This window comes from Heloderma suspectum, chromosome 1 (genome assembly GCF_057233095.1).
Source record: "Heloderma suspectum isolate Gila_16-S chromosome 1, 16-S_ref, whole genome shotgun sequence".
Classification (NCBI taxonomy): Eukaryota; Metazoa; Chordata; class Lepidosauria; order Squamata; family Helodermatidae; genus Heloderma; species Heloderma suspectum.
Window position 1 is genome coordinate 328,179,337 of NC_139458.1, and position 23,255 is coordinate 328,202,591.

Below are 23,255 nucleotides of genomic sequence, written 5' to 3' on the forward strand. Positions count from 1 at the left end.
ATTTATTTTATTTTAGCAACACTGTGACAAGTTTATGAGAAGAGAGAAGTTAAAGCTGTGATCCAGTGCAAGATGTAAACACACAACTGATCTTTACATTATTAGGAAGTAAGCCCCACTGGAGCTTACTTTGTCCTATATACACTTACCTGGGAGTAAGTGGGACTGAGATCTGGGTAAATATGCATAGGATCCGGCTGCACCTAGGAGTACATATACCTCATTGAATTTGTTGGGGTTTACTTCTTCTGAACAAAGATTATTAGGACTATACTGTAAAACTGGGATGGGTTGAAATGTGGTATCAGAGGTGCAGGCTTTTTACACTATCAGAACTACATCACTGGTGAGCTGAAGCTGCCAAAATTCCCTCATCTGCATAACTGTGCAGGAGCCTGGCTCTCTGACTGTTTATTGGATTTATAGCCTGCCCCTTCCCAAGGGCTTGGGGCAGTTAACAATATGCTAATTATTCTACGTGATCTTCCATATCCCTTACCATCAAAGCTCACTTGAATGGTTTATTTAATTAAAAAAAATCTTACACCATTTCTAGGAGAAGTAAAGGCCTGGGCCAGTCTTCAGGGAAAAAGGATTCCAAAGCTGAAGGGCAGCCACCAAGAACACTTCTCTGCATGCCTTTGTGGACATGATTTGGGGCATAGGTGGTGTACTTAAGAGTCTTTGGGCACAATCCTATGCATGTTTAGGGCGCACTCCTGTGCATGGCTGGGGAATGCTGGGACTTTTTTCTGTCTAAACATGCATAGGATTATGCCCTTAAAGGTTGTGATGGTACATAGCAAGGGGAGTAGGCTATCGAAAAGTAAAACTAGAATCCCATCCTCCAGATCTCACCAGGCCACAGTGTACACCCTCCATGCTCAGGGAATCCTGCCACTCAGGGCAGAACCCTCCAGGCTCAGGGTATCACTCGTACCTGCAGAGACAGTGGGATGTGAGAATGCCATAGAGTGGCATATGTAGGGGCAAATTAGCAGATTATTCTCCTGCCCATTGAGTTTCCCCTTCAAATGACCATTTGCAGGCAGTTTTCCTGAGGGGTTGGGGAGGACTGGGTTAAAAGCAATGGGAAGCATTTGCAGGGCGATAGGAGTGCCAGCTTTTGAAATCAAAATTTCTATAGGTTCTGGACATTGGAGCCCATTGTAGGGCTAGGGGTGATACTGGGAGTGGAGCCCAGCAGTTTCAGGAGAGCCAGGGCTGAAGCCCAGTATGAAAGCTGTCTGTTATGTTGGGGGTTAAAGAAAATGGAGGGGGAAACGGCCCTCTCTTTTTTTAAGATAACAAACATTCAAATTTGAAAGGCCATGTCATTTTTTCCCCTAGTTTGTTGGCAATGGGTGTGATGGGTAGGGAAAGAGCCTTCTCACTAGTGCCACCCCATTATGGAATTTCCTCCTTGGAGGGGCTTACCTGGCATCTTTGTTATCTTTTTCAGTTCTAACTGAAGATCTTTTTATTTTCCCTGGCTTGTAAACTGTGATCTTTTGGATCAACTGTATCTTTTTAAGTGACGTCGTGTGCCATTTTACTCTTCGCTGCTAAAATGTTTTATGCTGGAATTTGTTTATTGTTTTTATTGTTCTGTGATTATTGTTGCATTTTTATGTTTTATGGGTTGTAAACCAGCCAGAGAACACTGTTACTGGGTGGCATGGAAATGCTGCTGTTAATAAAATAAACTATAGTCACCAACACCTTGAACTGACCTTGGAAAATAATCTGGCGTCACTGTAGATACTGGGCCAAAGGTAAACCAAATTTGGTTTGCCTGCTACAGTGGAATGGCAGTATTTGCAATTGAAACATTTGTTAGCATCTAGATTCGGTCCCGCTGCTTTTACTGCTTTGGAGTTTCCTTCGTTACTGAGAATACTTACTGAAGCTGACCGGATATATCTACTTGTGATTCAGGTTTATAAATACTTATTATCAATGAACAAATATGATACATGTGGTTTACAGCAGGAATGGAATAGGGAATTGAGATATCCTATTTTGTTTAATCAATGGACTGCCGTTTTGTATTGGATATCTCTATGGATCTTTGGTTACACCTTATTCAGCATAAACTTTTGTTTCGGGTCTATTGGACATCACAACATCTCTTTAATAAAAGCTTGTCACATTCGGCTAATTGTTGGAGGTGTAATGTAGTCAATGCTTCTCTTATTCATATGTTTTGGAAATGACCAGTAGTTGCCTCCTTTTGGGAGGAAATGATTATATGGATAAATTTTGTATTGGAAAGCTGTTTTATATTTATATTTACTGATGTAAACGTTCTCTTAAATTACCTTTTTTTTTTTTTGGAATGTGACACATGGTCAGCTTAAATGGATCTTTCACACCCTTTTAGTTGCTAAAAGACTGATACTATGATACCAGAAGGAAAAAAGCTAACCGCCTATAATGCAATGGATTGAAGACTTAACAATGCTAGCAACATTTGAAAGAGTGGCATATAGGCTTAACTTGCAAATGACTTATATTTGGATTTCTGGTCTGCTTTTACTGAAGTTTATGTGTAACGTATTTTTTTCCTCTTTTTTTCTCCTTAGAATATTGTAATATTTGAAACAGAATTTTAGAATATGCTGTTATATATTTTTAATGTTTTTGTTTTTTAAAAACGTTTTTGTTCGGTTGGTTGTTTGGTTTGGTTTGGTTAAAATTCACAATAAAAAATTGATTAAAAAAGATACTGGGCCAAAGGTGGAATGTGGTCTGGGTGACTGACCCCATCAGAAGGTGGCCAATACTTCATCAAGGAGAACCAGGCGTGGGTGTCTGGTCAACCCAATTTAGCAACACAAAGGCCCTTCTGGCACCTTGTATATTATACTAGCGAACAGACCCAGCTTTGCATGGCTTGGAATAGCCCTTAGTTTGATACAGCAAGGCCTTCAAGCATTGTGCCCACCCCGTCTGAATGAAGGCACACTTGTTGGCACTCCTGTGTGTGGCCCCTGCCATGGTGTACCTCTATATCCCCCTAAGGGAGGGGTCAGTTCACTCCATTCCCCTAGGGGGAGGGGCTGCCCTACAACAGGCAGGAAAGCAGGCTGTGTCCTTCAGCTTGGTAATTAGGGATGTGCGAACCCACCCCTGTCCAGGCTCTCCCAGTGCTCACCCAGCCCCTGCTCGCTGGTTCCCAGACCATGCTTGAGCCCCTCCCATGCTCAACGAGGCCTCGTCAAGCTCCGTGGTCGCCATTTGTTGAACAATAAAATGGCGATCACAAAAATGTGCATTTTTGCGATTGCCATTTTATTGTTCAAAAAACGGCGACCACGGAGCTTGACAAGGCCACTGGGGTGAGTGTGGGCCACTCGCTGGGCAGGGAGTGAGTGGGGGCAGGGGCTCATCAGGGCTCGGGGGTGTGGGCAGGGGTGTTCCACCAAATTCCTGGATGGAATCGGGGATGTGTGCCATCCCTACTGCTAATCTCCTGTGTTCCAAACTGTATGGACTGCAAAACGATGTGTTGGTTAGGGAAGTCTGCCCCCAGTAGCTGAAGATATTACTGCAGGTTTAAACCCCGCACAGACACCTTAGAATTATTAAAATTAATGCATTTAAAAAATGAAATAACCCAGAGGTGCACACCCCTAGAGCCCCTTTAGTGTGCATGCCCATTTTCAGGTGTCTAGATTTCACAGTCTTGGTGCTATGGTGCTGATGGATACACATCCTATTTTATTATTATAGATTATACTGTGCTGTACCACAGTTCTATATTTATTGCTCTGCTATGATTGGCAGATAAAACATAACGTGCTCTGCTATGATTGGCAGGTAAAACATAAACCCATTTAGGGACAATGATTGCAAGACCCCTCAAAGAAGTCTCCAGAGAGACTAGGACATCTTTGGGTAGGATTTGTTCTAGGCAAGGTGATTTGTGATTAGGGATGAGACAGTGAATGGTGGAAGTGGGGTTCAGCCAGAACATCTCAAAGTTCCTATAGAAAAATAAATAGGGTTGCCTAGGCAGAAAAGCTTGGGAAATGAATAAGGGATAGTGAGGCATTATCTGATACATTATAAAATAAATAAATAAATTGAATGAATCCATTTTTTTAAATTGAAAGTGCATGCTGAACAATGAGTCAATGTTTTACCAAACTTAGAAATATAAGTTTTTCTGTAAGAAGCTATGTAAAGCTAGTATTTATTGTACATGGCTGGATGCCCAAAGTCCATTTTTGCCAAGCAGTAAATTATACGGTGGTGGTGTAATGAACACAAAAATGAAAGGAACAGCTATAAAATGGTTTAACAATAGCCTGCAAAGCCTCTGACATTAAACCACATTTATGGTACAGTTACTCCAGCGCATCTGTTGTGACTTCATGCAGCTACTTTTCACCATGTGATTAAGAAAGCATGTGGTGAGAAATGTAAAACAAATCAGAACCCTATAGTAATCCCAATCTTCTTTTAAAATGGGGTGGTATGGGGTTTTCAATGGAAGATTTATTACTGACTCCTTGGGACAATAGAAAAGTGTTATCGGCTCGTAACACAATTATCCAACTGAAAAATGAATATATTCCCCTTCAGTGATTCATTGTACTGTGATCACTATTTAAGTTTGCTTAGATCTTTGTGGACCACCACTTTTTCTCGTGTTATGGCTGCAGTGTAAGAGGCTGCTAGAAAGGCTTCTGAATTAAAACTCAATTTGTTTTACACTCTGATGCAGCTGGACTGGGGACATGGAAGCAAGAAGCATTGCTTGGTTTGCTCATGGATGGTAATCTCTGATATATTGTTTGTCTTAAATACACTATTAGTTTTAATTCAGCATTTATCACTGTTTGGTCTGAAAAGACCTTCAGTATGTTCCTGTATTATTTACTTTTAATCTTGGGGCTTTACCTGAAAGTACCCTATGGATAGGGATGTACGAAAGTCACTTACCTGGTCTCGCAGCTTGCTTCGCGGTGGGGGGGGAGGTGCTTCGCTTCTCCCCCCGAAGTTCAGGCCGGGGAGGGAGGCTTCCCGCCTCGCCCAGCCGAAATTCAGGCTGGGGGGGAGGCTTCCCGCCTCGCCCGGCCGAAATTCAGGCCGGGGAGAAGCGCCCTGTCTCCCCGGCCGCGAACTTCAAAAGAAAAGAAAAGAAAAAAAGCCCCGTGATAGGCTACGTAACGATTTACGTAGCCTATCATGGCTAGATCTGCAAAGTCAGCCGTGATAGGCTACGTTAATCATCACGTAGCCTATCACGGGTGACTTAAAAAAAACAAAAACAAAACACGTACGCAAATGGCGGCCCCCATAGGGAGCCGCCATTCGCATTCCTTATTTGGTCCCTGTAGTCTACGTAAAGATTTACGTAGACTACGGCGAAAATAAGGGCAATGCTAGAGTGATGGGAGTACCAGACCACCTTACCTGTCTCCTGAGAAACCTGTACGAGGGTCAAGAAGCAACAGTAAGAACCAGACATGGAACAACCGATTGGTTCAAAATTGGGAAAGGAGTACGACAAGGCTGCATATTGTCGCCCTGCTTATTTAACTTATATGCAGAGTACATCATGAGAAATGCCGGGTTGGATGAATCAGAGATCAGAATTAAGATTGCTGGGAGAATTATCAACAACCTCCGATATGCAGACGATACCACCCTAATGGCAGAAAGCGAAGAGGATCTCAAGAGCCTCTTGTTGAGGGTGAAAGAGGAGAGTGCAAAAGCTGGTTTGAAACTCAACATTAAAAAAACTAAGATCATGGCATCTGGCCCTATCACTTCCTGGCATATAGAAGGGGAAGAAGCAGTGACAGATTTTACTTTCTTGGGCTCCAAGATCACCGCAGACGGTGACTGTAGCCATGAAATTAAAAGACGCTTGCTCCTTGGGAGGAAAGCTATGGCAAACCTAGACAGCATAGTAAGAAGCAGAGACATCACCTTGCCAACAAAGGTCTGTCTAATCAAAGCTATGGTTTTCCCAGTAGTAATGTATGGCTGTGAGAGGTGGACTATAAGGAAGGCTGAGTGCCGAAGAATTGATGCTTTTGAACTGTGGTGCTGGAGAAGACTCTTATGGGTCCCCTGGACTGCAAGGAGGTCAAATCAGTCCATCCTAAAGGAAATCAACCCTGAGTGCTCATTGGAAGGACAGATACTGAAGCTGAAGCTCAAATATTTTGGCCACCTAATGCGAAGAGAAAAGTCACTGGAAAAGTCACTGGTGCTGGGAAAGATTGAAGGCAAAAGGAGAAGGGGACGGCAGAGGATGAGATGGCTAGATAGCATCACCGATGCAATGAATATGAACTTGAGCACGCTCCGGGAGAGAGTGCAGGACAGGAAGGCCTGGCGTGCTATGGTCCATGGGGTCACGAAGAGTCGGACACGACTGAACGACTGAACAACAACAACAACAACAACAACATTCTGAAGAAAAAGAGGAAGATGTAGAAGTTAAAAAAAATGGTGCTTGAAGCAGCTGCCTAGCATGTCAATTAACATTAGGTGAAAAAGTCGAGCTTTGGGTGGTCTTTGGAGGAACATTTTTGGCTGTCAAAAAGCCTCCTGTTCATACAAAAACGTTTGCCCCATAAACACTCAACACAGTCCTACATAAAACACATGTCTTCAGTAAAGCCTCTTTCAAACACATCTGCAACTTCATTATTAGCAGTGGTGTCTACCCTGCTTCTTCCCATTGCTTAATCTATTACCTCTCCCTACAGTACACGCTTTGTTGTTAACTTAGTGCCTAGCAAACGATTGGCAATAAGACATGTGAAATGATAGTGGAACTAGATACAGCAAAGTTCTAAAACTAGATTTTTAGTAGGGACCTCTGCCTTTTGATTTATTTGAATTGAAAGAACCATTTCCCAACAATTTCCTGCAATGTTGTTAAGCAATACCAAGTTGAACTCTGAACCTCTATGTGGCGATACAGAAGCAGTGCAGTGTTTACACCTATTGTGCAACTAGGTATAAAAGCCACATTTCATTCTTTTTCTTTGATCTGGCTTTCAAGCATTTCTCTCCCCCCTCCGTCTCGTCCCCAAACACAGACACATCTTTCATATATACTTGGTGCAGCATTTCAAAATGAATTGAACTTTAGAGGTGATTTTGCTACAAATAAAAGAGCAATAAGGGGAAATAGTAGTAAATTAGCCTTGCTGACATGTTATATCTCTGCTAAATCTAATATGGATATATGGCAGCTTTCCCCAACCTGGTGCCCTCCGGATGTTTTGGACCTGAACTCCCTCAACCACAGCCAACATTGCCAGTGGCCAGGAATGCTGGGAGTTGTAGTCCAAAACATTTAGAAGGCACCAGGCTGGGGAAGGCTGACATATAGGATCAGTATATATTTCTAGAGTATAATTCAACATTGATGCTTTTAAATGAAACATGTTAGTTACTAGGTTTAGTTAATAATTTCTCTGTCTTTTTCTTCTATTTTGTTCCTTAAATAGTTTTCTGACCTGTGCAAGGATTCAGAGTGCTTGTTGCCTGTCCCTTTTATATGCCTTTTTATCAATAATAAATGTATTGCAGAAAGGAAGTAGCAATGTCACACATGCCACAGACACATCTACATTGGATGATTGTAATGCATTCTTCGAAAAGTCTCTGGAAACATCAGATGTTCCAGAATGAAGCAGCTAGGGGTTTAGTGAGTGCTCATGTGTGGGAACACATCACACCTACACCAGTTGCCCTGGTTGCCAGTTCATTTCCAGGTGCAGTGCAAGATGCTGGTGATTACTTCTAAAGCCCTGCATGGCTTGGGTCCAGGCTACCTAAAGGATTGTCTCCTCCTGTGTCATCCTTCCCACTCCCTAAGAACTGTAGGGGCTGTTCCCTGCATCCTGACCCCCAACTATGACTGAAGTTAGATTGCTTGGGACACCTGGGGGAGCCTTCTCTGTGGCTGCACCCAAACTCTGGAACCCTCTTGCTCAGGAAGTCCATTTGGCCTGCCTTATGCCATATATTTAAGACCTTTAAAATGCCAGTTTGCTTTTAATTTGTCAGATCAGGCTTTAAATGGGCAATCCCAATATTTTAGTTGTTTTTGTCTGCTGCTTGTTGTTCCCGCCACTCCTTCCCACTACCACTGCTGTTTCAATTGTTTTTATGATACATTGTTAATTTATTTTTAAATTCTGTAAATTGCCCCCAGAGCACTGTGAAAAGATGGGATATACATACAGACATTATATTCTATATCTGGTAAGTGGGCATAGAGGGATGAATTCCAGATATTTCTTTCTTCCTTTGCCTCCACAATGCCTCAGGTTTGGCAGCTAGGCTGTTAATGGGGATGGGGGTGGGATTTAGGGGTCTGTATCTAGTGGTGGTTTTGCACCAGCAGAGAGCACTTCCACTTGTGCAAAGTGAGGCACTCAATTTTCACCAGTGCCCCCTATCCACTGAATTAGTATGAAATGTTATAGTGGAAGCAAGCCTTGTTGCAAGTAAACTCCTTGAAATAAGCGTGCCAATGTTACTCTAGCAGAAAAAAATGACACGAGTTGGTGTTCTGCTAGTGGTTGCACAACTAGTGCAAGGAACACCTTGTCTAATGAAATTGCCCAACACTGTGTGCAACAATTTGTGCTGCATGTTGTGCAACAGCTTGCACAATGTGTTGTGTGACAGCTTGTACAACAGTTTGCGCAAGTGGAATCAAAGTACTGGATCCGACGCTTGTGCAAGGATAAAAATGGTGTTTCCGCAAGTGGTAGAAGATTTCTGGTAGTGGAATGACATCACTGGATACAAACCATGGGGAGCATGTAAGTAAATGTAAGTAAATGCCTTATTGAAACAACTATTCCGGCTTTCAGGTTTTTTTTCTGGTCTAATTCAAAATACTGTTGGTGCCCTTTAAAGCCCATCATGGTTTGAGACCACCTTCTCTGGTAAGAACCTGCCTGTGTATCTTAAAATTCTTCTTCATGGTCTCTGTGCATCACACATATGGGCTCTGCGCCTGCGCGGAGACTCTTCGGGAAACTTCCAAGCTGCAGAATTTTTTGGCAGGAACCCCTCCCCCACCGCCTCTTCCTTTTTGACCGCCTTAGCGTTACTTTGTGGGGAACTTTTTGACATTCTGTCATGCCGCATTTATTTATTTCATTTATATCCCATCTTTTTTCCTCCTTAAGGAACCCAAACCAGCGTACATAGTCCTCCTTCTCCATTTTATCCTCACAATGACAAGCCTGTGAGGTGGGTTGGGCTGAGAGTCTGTGACTGGCCCAAAGTCACCCAGTGAGCTTCCATGGCTGAGTGGGGACTAGAACCGGATCTCCTGGCTCCCAGTCCAGCACTCTAGCCGCTACACCACACTGGCTCTATCTTGATTTCTGTCTTGTCTTATCTAAAACCTCATTTCTTCCTTTACCTTATTCTTCTTCTTTAGCTTATAACGAGAGAGAGAGCATCAACTGTCAATGGTGTTGGAGAGCGTCCTTCGCCTCAGTGGTGACGTGTTTTTGTCCTTCAACGTATGGCCCCAAAGCTTCTGTTCAGAAGGTGCACGGCTTGTGGCAGTAAAGTGCCCTCTTTGGACGGCCACTCTTTGTGTCTTACTTGTTTGGGAGAAACCCACAAGGTTGAATCTTGCTACCACTGCCAATCGCTATCGAAGCAGGCTTGCAAGAATAGAGCTGATCGACTAAAAGCGATCCTGTGGCAACAGGCCCTTCAGGCGGTTAACATGCCCAAGGCCCAAACTGTTAGGGAACAGCCCGTCGTGGCCCCTTCCACAAGTGCAGAAGCAGCTTCTGTGATTCAGTCTTCTCCCCCGCTAACCGCTGAGCCTGTTCGGGTAGATCCACCTACGGGAAGGAGCCTGGCCATATCGGTGGCAAAAAAGCTCTCAAAATGGGCAAAATGCCCTAAACCTGCGGCAGATGCACTGGAAAAGAAGAGGAAAAAGAAATCCTCCAAACAACAGGGAAAGGAGCGGGACCTACCGCCTCTTCCTCCTCTACTTGATTCTCCAATTTGTGTCATCCCCCCATGCACGCTGTTACTCTGGACCCGACCTCCACGGTTTCGGAGGGTGAATTGAGGGACACGCCAACCCCACCACCCCGTCCTGCTCTCATAGCCCTGGAACAGAGATCCAGGTCTCCAACACTGCGTCGCTATGACATCCATTCACCTCGGTATCAACCTGTGTTTTCACCTTGACAGCTTATTTTATTTATTTATTTCATTTCTATACCGCCCAAAAGCTGAAGCTCTCCGGATCGATAAAGTCAGCATCGTTGGCCGGTGCAATATGACCGTGATCACGCACACTCTCCATCCCGAGATTGGGACCCTCTCTCAGCCTCATTGTCTCCTCCCCACCGACAGCACTTGGATACAGACTGGAGGCTCTGGAGGGACCATGACCTCTCCTTTGATTGATCCCGCTACTTAGGAGCTACTTCTCCATCGCATGCTCCCTCTCAGCTGACGCTCCGGTTTCAACACTCAAGACGTCTTCTGCCCTCCTCCTCTGGTACTGAGGCACTCTACATCCTTAGCACTACAACAACCCAGTCGGGACCATCAAGCCCCATCACCTCCAATTCCACCTCATGCACCTGATGTGGCACAACAGCCTGCTCACTCGCAGGAATCTCGGGAGGACTACCAATCAGACTCCTCCTCCTATTCCTCCACCACCCCCATCGACCTCATCACCAGATGATGTCGTTGGGACACGGGATAGAGCCTCGCCTTCCAAAGACATGGGCCACTTCTCTGAGCAGGTGCTGAGAATGGCTCACTCACTGGGCATCAAGGTACAACAACCTCCACAACAACTCCACGATCCGGTATTAGATGCCATCATAACAGACCTGTCCACCCCGGTGGCCATCTCCTTTCTTCCAGCCCTGCTGAGTGCAGTCCAGAAGACATGAAAAACACCTTCGTCCTTGACCCTGGCTGGAATCGATATACAGAGTTCAAGAGACGGATGCGTCTTTCTTCTTCTCACATCCTAAACCAAACTCCATAATAGTGGTGTCTGCTCAAAGTTGCTCGCAGAAAACACATGCCTCACCTGTGGATAAGGAGGGCCGTAAACTCGATCTCGTCGGACGTCGCCTTTACTCTTCAGTGGCATTGGGACTTAGAATCTCCAACTACCAGGTGATGATGGCCAGGTATCAACTCTTCCTCTGGGATAAAATGGATTCCCTCATTGCGTACCTCCCTGAGGATCAACGCAACTTAGCCAGGATGTTTCACGCGGAGGCATCCAAACTATCTTGTCAGCAGATCAATACCGCCCGTCATCAGGTGGACTGTAATGTGAAGGGCATGATGGGCTCTGTTGCCCCGAGGCGACATGCCTGGCTCTGCTCTGTGGGCCTAACCTCTGAAGCTCGCTCGTGGATAGAAAATCTACCCTTCAACAGCGAGGGTTTATTCAACACAAAAACGGAAGAGCAGATGGACTCTGTGCAAAAAGCCAGAACGACCTGCATCGGCCAATCCCAGCAACAACAGCAATATGCTCCGTACCATCAACGCTGCTGGTACCGACACCAGACCTACCCACCTTGGCAATCTGGGGACCAGACACCCAGCTACCCTCAACAACAACAACAACAAAGAAAAAACTACTCCCTCCCCAGGTTCCAACAAAAGGTGAAGGGCGAGGGATTCTCTGAACGTCATCTTTGACTTCAACTCATCATCTCCCCGCCATACCAACCATTACAAACCACCCTTCGGAGCCCTTTTGAACAAATTCTATTCGACGTGGACGAAAGTGACATCCGACAACTGGGTGCTTGCTATTGTCCGTCGTGGATACAAAATAGAATTCAACACACTCCCACCTCGGGCCCAGTCCAGATCACTCCACCTTTGGAGGCCCTTCACAAAGAAACCCAATCTCTCCTACAAAAGGGCGCCATCTAGCACATTCTTCCAAACCCCAGTACAGTGGGGTTCTTCTCCAGGTACTTCACGGTACCAAAACGGGATGGAGGCCTCTGGCCCATTCTAGACCTTTGAGGCCTGAACAAGTTTATCACCCCCAAGAGGCTCAGGATGACAACCCTAGCCATAATTCTCCCACTCCTCCAGAAGGGCTCTTGGTTCGCCATGATCGATCTCGAGGATGCATACTTCCACGTAGCCATAGAACACTCACACAGAAAATTCCTCCACTTTACGATCAGAGAAGAACTTTTCCAGTTCAACATTCTACTGTTTGGTCTTTCAACAGCTCTGCGCGTGTTCACCAAGTGCATGGCTATGGTCTGCGCTTACCTCCACCTCAAGGGAGTGGAGATCTACCTGTATCTCGACGACTGGCTACTAGTGGACTCCTCTCGAGAAGCCTTATTGCATGCTATCATGGACGTCTTAGAACTCCTTCAGGCACTGGGACTACAGTTCAACAAGGAAAAGTCCCATTTGACCCCCACATGAATGGTTCAATTCATAGGGACTGTCCGTGATTCCAGAATGGGCCAGGCGTACCTTCCAATGAACCATATCACAAATGTCATCGTGCATGATATTCATCGCTCACCAGGTCAGGGCATGTGACATCCAGTGCCTACTTGGTCACATGGCAGTGACGGTGTCAGTCGTGGAATGGGCCCGACTATAGATGAGGTCACTACAAAACTGGTTCATCTGGACCTTCGATCTCACCTGCAACCCCCTCTTTGTCACACTCCTGGTACTGGAGGAGGTTGCTCTCAGCCTGAAGTGGTGGATGAACTCCAGACACTTGACCCAGGGGATGCCTTTCCTTCCCGTTCCCCCATCCAGGGTTCTGACCACGGACGCCTCCCTCCTAGGTTGGGGAGCACATTGCGGACCCCTGCAAGCTCAGGGTCTCTGGTCCTCCAGAGAAAGACTGTACCATATAAATTTCTTGAAGTTGATGGCAGTTTGGAAAGCTCTCTGCGCCTTTGAACTGTGCCTCTGACATCGACACATACAGATCCTCACAGACAACACCACAGTTCTCTGGTACCTAAACAAACAGGGTGGAACGCACTCCTCCCATCTCCTTTCTCTCACTCTACACCTTTACAACTGGGTCATTGCCAAAGACATTCGCTTGACAGCTCGCCATATTGCAGGACAAGACAACCTGTTGGCAGACTTAGCCACCTCCTTCGGTGCTCCCACGCATGGCAGTTGGCCAAGACAGTTCTGCAACTAGTTTTCTACCAGTGGGGCCAACCAGAGATCGATCTCTTCATGACTCAAACCTCTCCATCCATGGAAAAGAAGCAGCAGCATTGCTGCTTTTCACTGCCATCATCTCAATGGGGGATTATTTGAAAATTATATGTAAAGCTGCTCTGAGTCCTTTTAGAGAAAGAATGGCATGCACATGTAATAAATAATTAAAAGAAATAACAGCAATAACAGCAATATTGTACCCTGCTCTTCAGCTCGAAGGCTCTCAGACAGGCTGATCTTTATTATACATTTATTTACTGTACTTTTAAACTGTCCAATAACCGAAGTTCCCTGCGTGGTGTGCAATACATTAAAAACATCCAGCACAAACATTGAAACAAAACAAAAATAAAATAAAACAAAACCAGCTGCAAATAATAAAACCATTACAACATAATAAAACCAAATTAAAACCAGGAGCAGAATAGAGTACTAAAAACAGTTCTTAAGGGCACAATCCTATGGCAATAGGCCACCTCCGAACTTGGAGGTGGCTGACTATACAATGCAGGGCAGGCAGAGCGCCGAGGGGATTTTCTCCGCACTCCGGCTGCCCTGCATTTGTGGCTAGATGGCCAATTTTGGCTGTCTAGCCAGGGCGGCTCAGAGCGGGATGTGTAGGGGAGGCCATATGGCGCATAAGAAGCATTGTACTGGAGCTTCCACCATCCCCTCCTCTTCCTGCCCCCAGGAATGCCCCCTTTTCCCCTGCTCCACGCTGCTTTTCGGAGCACAGAGCTGGGGACAAACCATGCCATCTACGAGGCGATGGGGGAGGGGCAGGAAGGCAGTTTGCCCCAAACAAAAAGTCCTGTGGCCATCTAGCTGCTGTCTAGCAGCCATAGGATTGCACCCTAAATTGCCTGGGAAAATAAAAAAGACCATAATGTAGTTGTCAGGTGAGCTTCTCTGTGGAGAGCATTCCACAAACAGGGTGCTGCCGTTTGTGAGAGGGCCCTCTGTCAGCTGCCTGCCTGATAGAAGAAAAACAGTAAAAATGCAGACCAGGAAGATCAGTACAAGGAGTAAATGTAATCCCAGCTCTAACAACTCTAAAAATAGCAATAATCCAGTAGTAACCAGTGAGTACATGAGTAACCAGAGATTGAACGCAGATTCAAGTTCAACTCTTGAATCAAACAAAACTGTGGTTTTGCTGTTCTGTAGTTGGGGGGTAGGGATGAGAAGCAGGATGAAGGGAGCGGTGCCGCAGGGAAAGCCATGGCTGTGACCTCTCTTGCAAATGTGGAGCTGTAAATGAGCCACAGGAATCCATACCAGTTGGGAGTGGTGAACCTCATGGACAAATTTATCCTTAAGCTGCAACCTGTTGAATTTAGTGGACCTTACTTCCAATGTATTTTGATGTTACTTGTAAACTGCCATGGCAAGCTTTGTATCCTGGAAGGCAGGATTATAATTATTGAGAATTATTGGGAATTATAGTCAATATAATAAAATTTTAAAAATCTCTAAGCCATGTCTATTGCTGGTGTCATGGTCTCTTTCTGCTGGAGGTTATGGCTGCAGTCAACCTGGGAGTAAGAATTCAAAGAGACTTTCTTCTGAGTAGACAGTGGATAGGATTGTGCTGTATATTCCATAAGTCCCTCTGTTCTTGTCTATCACTGGCATATAAGGAAGTGAAAAACCATATCTCTGGCTTGCTCCCTGTTATCAGGCAGAGCTAACCTTTGTGCTGGCATCAGACAGGCACTCAATTCTCCAAATAGCAGTCAGGGAAACATAAGTGTATTTTGCCACACGATCCCTTCATGAGTGGTTGGGCTGCAGTCAATTAGTGTCCTCTAGCAACAGGAGTTTCATAGTTACAAAGTCAATTCACTTGGCCATAATACTGCATAAGAGTGTGGATATTTATGTATGACATATATATTTTATGTCCTTACAACCTAGAATATTTTTTCTATTCTTTGCACATGATATTTTAGAATCTTTTTACCACCTTGAGGGGAAAAAAATGCATCCCCAGGAGCCAGATTAAAGTGACTGTTGATCCATGGGTTTCAGTTGGCATCTCCTGGAGACACACCTCCAATCTCTTACTAACCCTTGCCTTTCACTTACAGCTCACTTTTTAGCATGTTACACCTGAAGCGGCACCCATTCTAATAAGCAATAGGTATGGTGGCAGAGAAAGCATTTTCTGATATAAGTCAGCCCTGTACTTTTAAAGAATGGATGCTGCCTGTCTAGCATTGCTGCAGGGATAATTCTTTGCTTTAATTTGTTATATATTTATAATACTTCTATACTGATTAGGATGCAGACCAGACAGAAAAAAGTCCTACAACTCCCAGTATTCCCCAGCCAACATGGCTGGCTGAGGAATGCTGGGAAAAGTAGGGCTTTTTTCTGTCTAAACATGCATAGAATTGTACCCTTAGGGAGAAATCCTATAACCCCTAGATACTGTCTTGAGGGCCACAGGATATGCTCTTTTCCGGGAAATGACCTTGGAGCCCGCGCTTCAAGGTTGGTTCCCGGAAAACTGACCTCCCCCTACATCCGTGCTGCCTTGAAGGCAGCATGGAGAAGCCCTGTCCTCCGCACTTGGAAAAGGAACATGGAGCGACTGAAAAGGGGTGGGGCTGGGGGCGATCCGGGGCAGGGAGAGCAGAGCTGCACTTATGACACATCCCATGTGTCATACAGGCAGCCTCCTTTCCCGGTTGGCCCCCCGCAGCTAGACAGCCGAAAACGGCTGTCTAGTGGAAAATAGCAGGGCAGGAGAGGCGCGGGAGGGAACGATCCCCCCCATGCCTCTCCTGCCTTGCTTTGGATAGGTGGCCCCCTCCGAGTTCAGAGGTGGCCACCTATCTAGTTAGGATTCCACCCATAATATAATAATATCTGTAAGCGGTTCATACTAAAATGCATGTATAATACAATATAAATACAATACATAAGAATAAGCAAAAACATTCCTTCAAAGACAACAATAAAACAGGACAGTGTCATAGTCCCAGGGAAAGTCCTTGTAAACAAATATGTTTTCAAGGGTGTTTGAAGCGTGCCACAGTGTCTGCCTCTTGAATCACATGTGGGAAAGTGTTCCAACTTTCCCCTCAAAAGTTAGAAAATGAGTTTGCAAGTCTTTAACAGCCCTTGCAATCTGACTCATTTTTGATACTCAATTACAATAGGTCAGTTTTGTTCTGCTATCCTCAGTCTAGCCCCATGAATTTCAGTTAGCGCAATCACTCATGAGATGGCAGTTCTCAGGGGGTAGACTGCCACTGGTTGATTAATGCAGCTGGGATGTCTTTGTTCAGGGCACACTGTTATGAATATTTGTCTCTTTCCAAATGAAATCAAGGACTTTTGCGCAGTTTTCTAGCCCTAGTTTTCTACACTGATGGTGCTTTCTCCATTGATTTACTCAAGGTAAACAAACTTTACCTTGTTTGTAAAGGTAAAACATTCTACCTTTTAATAGGGAAAGACTAAACAGGGTGAGGAACAAAAATCCAGATTTGTCTTCTCCTGGACTATCCAGTTTAGCTAAGCCCAAATGTTGTAAAATTATTTGATAGGAACAGTTCTGGAGGGAATAGCCATGTTAGTCTGATGGGGCAAAAATAACACAGATTCTGTGGCACCTTGAAGACAAACAAATGTATGGTGGTATCAATTTGCATGGGACAGACCTACAGATGGATCATTCTGTTTCTGGCCTGTGTCAGTTTCGCATGTGTTCAATCATACATCAGTTCTGTCCTGTTTTCTATAAATTAACCCCCACCCACAATCATATTTAAATTGTACATGTTTCCTATAAAGTACGCATTTTGTATGCATTTCCCCCTAAAATATCAATTTTTGAATGCAATTTTCCTAAAATATGCATTTTTATATGCCTTTCCCCATAAAATACAAGTTTTATAGGCATTTTTGAGCTGAGAACTGTGACCCCATCTACGTGAGCCATTTGCCCCGGTGCTGCTTCGAGAGGAAGATCTTTGCGACAGGTGACGCAGTCGCCGCTTCATAGCCACACGTTGTGGTTTTCACCGAGAAATCTGGGTTTTATCGTGAGTCCATTTGCAGCGGATTTTCCACTTGCTGTGGGTTCACCGCAGGGGTTGAGCTGTCTGCCCCTTCCTCGGATTGACATCGCAGCTTTGTTAGTGACGGCGTCCCTATGTGACACCTTTTCACTCCTCCCTGCTCTTCCTTCGCATCTCTGCAGTTACAGAGGCATGAAGAAGCGGGCTGGTGGAAGCCGTGCTGAGTGGTGGAAGGGAAAGTAGCCTGTGGTGGGGGCGGGGAGGGGAGAGCAGAGGGGTAAACATGTCTACCGGGAAGTAACTCATTGCCTTCAGTTCCACGTTGCTGCTTCTCACTTTAAGTATCAAGCTTGAGAGTGGAGACATGCAGCCACAAAGGAACACAGCTGAGAAACGCTGGATGCCTGTTGATTTGAAGCTGCAGAGTTGAGAAAGGGTGGGTGCCAGGGCAGATAATTTTCATAAACATGTACTCAGAAGCGCCTCATTGAGCCTGTGTTTGTGCAGGGGGTGGGGAGCCTGTTGGTTGGGCAGTTAATAGACTACGTGCTACTCACTCTCTCCTCCTCCCCAGCACTGTGCCGGCTCAATATCCAGAGGCAGCAGCTGCCTGACCACCTCAGAAATGTGTATGCAGGGTCTACTTGTAAGCAAGTCCTACGTGCTAGTCACTCACCGTCCCATGTTCCCAAGGACACCCAAGTAACGACAATGTGACATGTTGGGGAAATTGTGGTCCAAAAGACTGGAGGTCACACATGTTCAGAGGACTGGGTAAAGCACTTTATTCATGCATGAGGTTGCTCTCCTGAGAGAAGAACAACATCTCCAAAATGGTGGCACACATATATATACATATAAGAGGCGGCTTCTGGGCGGGGTGGTTCCGCCTTCAAGGCAGCCTCCATGCAAGTGTTACACAGCTCATAGCAACATTTGGCAGCAACTTACAACCAGTCATATTAAGATAACACAGCAAAGGTTCTGCACATGCTCAGTTATTGCTCTGTGCCATGGCAATTGTGCCATGGGGTTCCACAGGGCTCTATTCTATCCCCCATGCTGTTTAACATCTACATGAAACCGCTGGGGGAGGTTATCCAGAGGTGTGGGCTGAGGTGCCATCAATATGTGGATGACACCCAGCTCTACCTCTCTTTCTCATCAAAACCAGGTGAGGCAGTGGCTGTTCTGAACCAGTGCCTGGGCACGGTAATGGACTGGATGAGTGCTAATAAACTGAAACTCAATCCAGACAAGACGGAGGTACTGTTAGTGGGTGGTTTGTCTGCCCAGCTAGGTGATATTCAACCTGTTCTGGAAGGGGTTGCACTCCCCCTAAAGGAACACGTTCATAGTTTGGGGGTGCTCTTGGATCCAGAACTGTCACTTGAGGCACAGGTGAACTCAGTGGCACGGAGCACTTTTTATCAGCTTAGGCTGGTATACCAACTACGCCCTTATCTGGACAGAGATAGCCTAGCTACAGTGATCCATGCTCTGATAACTTCTTGTCTGGATTACTGCAATGCGTTATATGTGGGGCTGCCTTTGAAAACGGTCCAGAAACTTCAGCTGGTCCAAAATAGGGCAGCAAGATTGTTAACAGGGACTGGCCTGCGAGCTCATATTACGCCAGTACTTTTCCAGCTGCACTGGCTGCCAGTCCATTTCCGGGCCCGATTCAAAGTGCTGGTGTTAACATTCAAAGCCCTTAACGGCTTGGGGCCAGGTTACCTGAAGGATCGCCTCCTCCCATATGTGCCTGCCCGGACCTTAAGATCATCATCAGCGGCCCTTCTCCATGAGCCCCTGCCAAAGGAAGTGAGGCGGGTGGCTACTAGGAGGAGGGCTTTTTCTGTTGTGGCACCCCGGCTCTGGAATGAGCTCCCTAGTGAGGTTCGCCTGGCGCCTACATTGTACTCCTTTCAGCGCCAGGTGAAGACCTTTTTATTTTCCCAGGCATTTTAGCTTTCTAAATTTTTATCTTTGCTGTTTTAAATCTGTATTTTAAACTCCTGTACTGCTGCTAGGTTTTATTGTGGTTGTATTGTTATATTGTGGTTTTAATGTTCTATATATTTTAAATTGTTTTATTGTGTGTTGTTTGGTTTTAGTTTTTGTGAACCGCCCAGAGAGCTTCGGCTATTGGGCGGTATAGAAATGAAATAAATAAATAAATAAATAAATAAATAATACCTTACTCACGTGGGCATGATGATCTCATCATGACTCTTGGCACATACGCAATGGTATCTGTTATCAGTGATCTGAGTACTTCAAGGCACTTCCTTGCATGAACACAATAGAAGTGTGAATGTGCTTTTCCATCTCCAGCTATTGGAGATAGTCGCTTACTGTTCGCCCTCAGAAGCTTGCTTGCTTGCTTGTGTGAAGTATTTTTATCCTGCCCCTCAGCCATAAAGGTTTCCAGACTGGCTTACATATAATCAGTATAGTAGTCCCTGCCCACAGGCTGACAGTCTAATCTGATCTAAACTCTTGCTAACATGATCTGGAGAAATCAGCAAGGTGAAGCTTTCCAATTCATGGAGATAAGCATTACCCCTTGCTGAAAACTATAGAACTTCAAGCTGCTTTTAAGGGCACAGGAGCCAGTTGAGAAATTGGCAACCCCTGATTTTCTAGGCCTTCTAGTCTTTTACTGCTTCCTCCACAGTCATCACACATAGGAGTTTCCAGCTTTGAAGATCTGCATTAAACCTCCCGTCTACTGCCCCAGTTGTTAATTCACAGCGCTAATACTGAGCAGCTCCTATGGAGTGAACAATGAAATCGCTGCCATGTAGATGTGGCCTGTGTCACAAAATACAGAAGAGTGTGCAGTCCACAGGATAACTGTGTTCTGATCTGTTTATTGGTCCGAGAAGTAGGAACTGGGTTGATTCGCTTTAAAATGTGGACTGAATGCAATTCTCCCCATGCCTAGTGAGAGACCACTTTATCAGATCATTTAACCATTCTGGTGGGCAACTTGTGGCCCTCCAGATGTCTTGGCCTACAGCTCCCATGATCCCACACTATTGGCTATGCAGGCTAGGACTGATGGAACTTGTAGCCCAAAACATCTGGAGGGCCAAAAGTTGGCAACCCCCAACCTAACTGGATAGGTAGGTATATATAAATGGAGTATAAAGAAAAGTGTTGTCTCTTTTAACAAAGTGAGACCAAAATGCCATGAAATGCAAGAGATACAGGAGATATTTCACATTACCATACAGAGCACAAATGGTTTGCTGCCTTCCATTGATTTAAACATAGATGGACTTCATACATACACACATACATGGACTTCACCAGATGGTTGACACTGAAATCAGATTGACTACATCCTTTGTAGCCAAAGGTGGTGGACATCCATACAGTCGGTAAAAACAAGACCTGGAGCTGACTGTAGTTCAGATCATGAACTTCTTATTGCACAATTTAGAATCAGACTAAAGAGAATAGGGAAGACCCACAGATCAGTTAGATATGAGCTCACTAACATTCCTAATGAATATGCAGTGGAGGTGAAGAATAGACTTAAGGGACTAGATTTAGTAGATAGGGTCCCGGAAGAACTATGGACAGAAGTTTGCAACATAGTTCAGGAGGCGGCAACAAAAAACATCCCAAAGAAAAAGAAAACCAAGAAGGCAAGAAGGCTATCTACTGAGACACTGGAAGTAGCCCAAGAAAGAAGGAAAGCAAAAGGCAACAGTGATAGGGGGAGATATGCCCAATTAAATGCAAAATTCCAGAGGTTAGCCAGAAGAGATAAGGAATTATTTCTAAACAAGCAATGCGCGGAAATGGAAGAAGATAATAGAATAGGAAGGACAAGAGACCTCTTCCAGAAAATTAGAAACATGGGAGGTAAATTCCAGGCAAAAATGGGTTTGATCAAATCAAAGATGGCAGGGACCTAATAGAAACAGAAGAGATCAAGAAAAGGTGGCAAGAATATACGGAAGATCTGTATAGGAAGGATAATAATATCGGGGATAGATTTGACGGTGTGGTCAGTGAGTTAGAGCCAGACATCCTGAAGAGTGAGGTTGAATGGGCCTTAAGAAGCATTGCTAATAACAAGGCAGCAGGAGATGACAGTATCCCAGCTGAACTGTTTAAAATCTTGCAAAATGATGCTGTCAAGGTGATGCATGCCACATGCCAGCAAATTTGGAAACACAAGAATGGCCACCAGATTGGAAAAAATCAACATATATCCCCATACCAAAAAAGGGAAACACTAAAGAATGTTCAAACTATTGAACAGTGGTACTTATTTCACATGCCAGTAAGGTAATGCTCAAGATCTTGCAATGTAGACTCCAGCAATTCATGGAACGAGAATTGCCAGATGTACAAGCTGGGTTTAGAAAAGGCAGAGGAACTGGAGACCAAATTGCCAATATCCGCTGGATAATGGAGAAAGCCAGGGAATTTCAGAAAAACATCTATTTCTGTTTTATTGACTATTCTAAAGCCTTTGACTTCGTGGATCATAACAAATTGTGGCAAGTTCTTGGTGGTATGGGGATACCAAGTCATCTTGTCTGCCTCTTGAGGAATCTGTATAATGACCAAGTAGCAACAACGGTAAGAACAGACCACGGAACAACGGACTGGTTTAAGATTGGGAAAGGAGTACAGCAGGGTTGTATAATCTCACCCTACCTATTCAACCTGTACGCAGAACACATCATGCATTGTGCTGGGCTTGATGAATCCAAGGCTGGAGTTAAAATCGCTGGAAGAAACATTAACAATCTCAGATATGCAGATGATACCACTTTGATGGCTGAAAGCGAGGAGGAGCTGAGGAACCTTATGATGAAGGTGAATGAAGAAAGTGCAAAAGCTGGGTTGCAGTTAAACCTCAAAAAAACTAAGATTATGGCAACCAGCTTGATTGATAAATGGCAAATAGAAGCAGAAAACGTGGAGGCAGTGACAGACTTTGTCTTTCTAGGCACAAAGATTACTGCAGATGCTGACTGCAGCCAGGAAATCAGAAGACGTTTACTTCTTGGGAGGAGAGCAATGACAAATCTTGATAAAATAGTTAAGAGCAGAGACATCACACTGACAACAAAGGTCCGCATAGTGAAAGCAGTGGTATTCCCCATAGTAACTTATGGTTGTGAGAGCTGGACCGTAAGGAAGGCTGAATGAAGGAAGATAGATGCTTTTGAACTGTGGTGTTGGAGGAAAATTCTGAGAGTGCCTTGGACTGCAAGAAGATCAAATCAGTCCATACTCCAGGACATAAAGCCAGACTGCTCACTTGAGGGAATGATATTAAAGGCAAAACTGAAGTACTTTGGCCACATAATGAGACGACAGGATACCCTGGAGAAGATGCTGATGCTAGGGCAAGTGGAAGGCAAAAGGAAGAGGGGCCGACCAAGGGCAAGGTGGATGGATGATATTCTGGAGGTGACGGACTCGACCTTGGGGGAGCTGGGGGTGGCGACAGCCAACAGGAAGCTCTGGCTGGTCCATGAAGTCACGAAGAGTTGGAAGCAACTGAATGAATAAACAACAATTGATTTAAAAGGCCTGGAGCCTCAGTTTCTCTGTGGATATTGAATTACCCAAACAATGACTGCACAGCCTGTGCTGGTGTTGTGCTTGTACCTGTCAGCCATGTAGGACAGGGCAGACACTATCACAGACCACAGAAAGTCCTGTAATAAAACTTTTTGCAAGAGCTGTGTTATCACTGCTCTTACAGGTGGAATGTCCATTGTTTGTACAGGCCAGAAGTCCAACAGCACAATCCTAAGGTGTTTTTTTTTACTCTGAAGTAAGCCCTACTGAATTCATTGGGTTGTATCCAGGAGTTGCCTTCCTTGAGAGAAGGTCCCTCTGCCAAATTTTTGGGGATTCCCTCTCCTCCAACACCACAGTTCACCCCATTCAGCAGGTTCCCCTGACTCTCTATGTAGCACTTTCAGGAGGCTGGGGGGACTGCCATGGGAAGGA

The 23,255-nt window shown here is 45.0% G+C and overlaps 1 long non-coding RNA gene across 1 annotated transcript in view; it reads left to right on the top strand.

Moving 5' to 3' along the window:
* LOC146359480 (uncharacterized) overlaps nucleotides 1–23,255 on the top strand; it is a 47,729-nt gene that overhangs the window by 2,993 nt on the left and 21,481 nt on the right. The window lies entirely within an intron of this gene.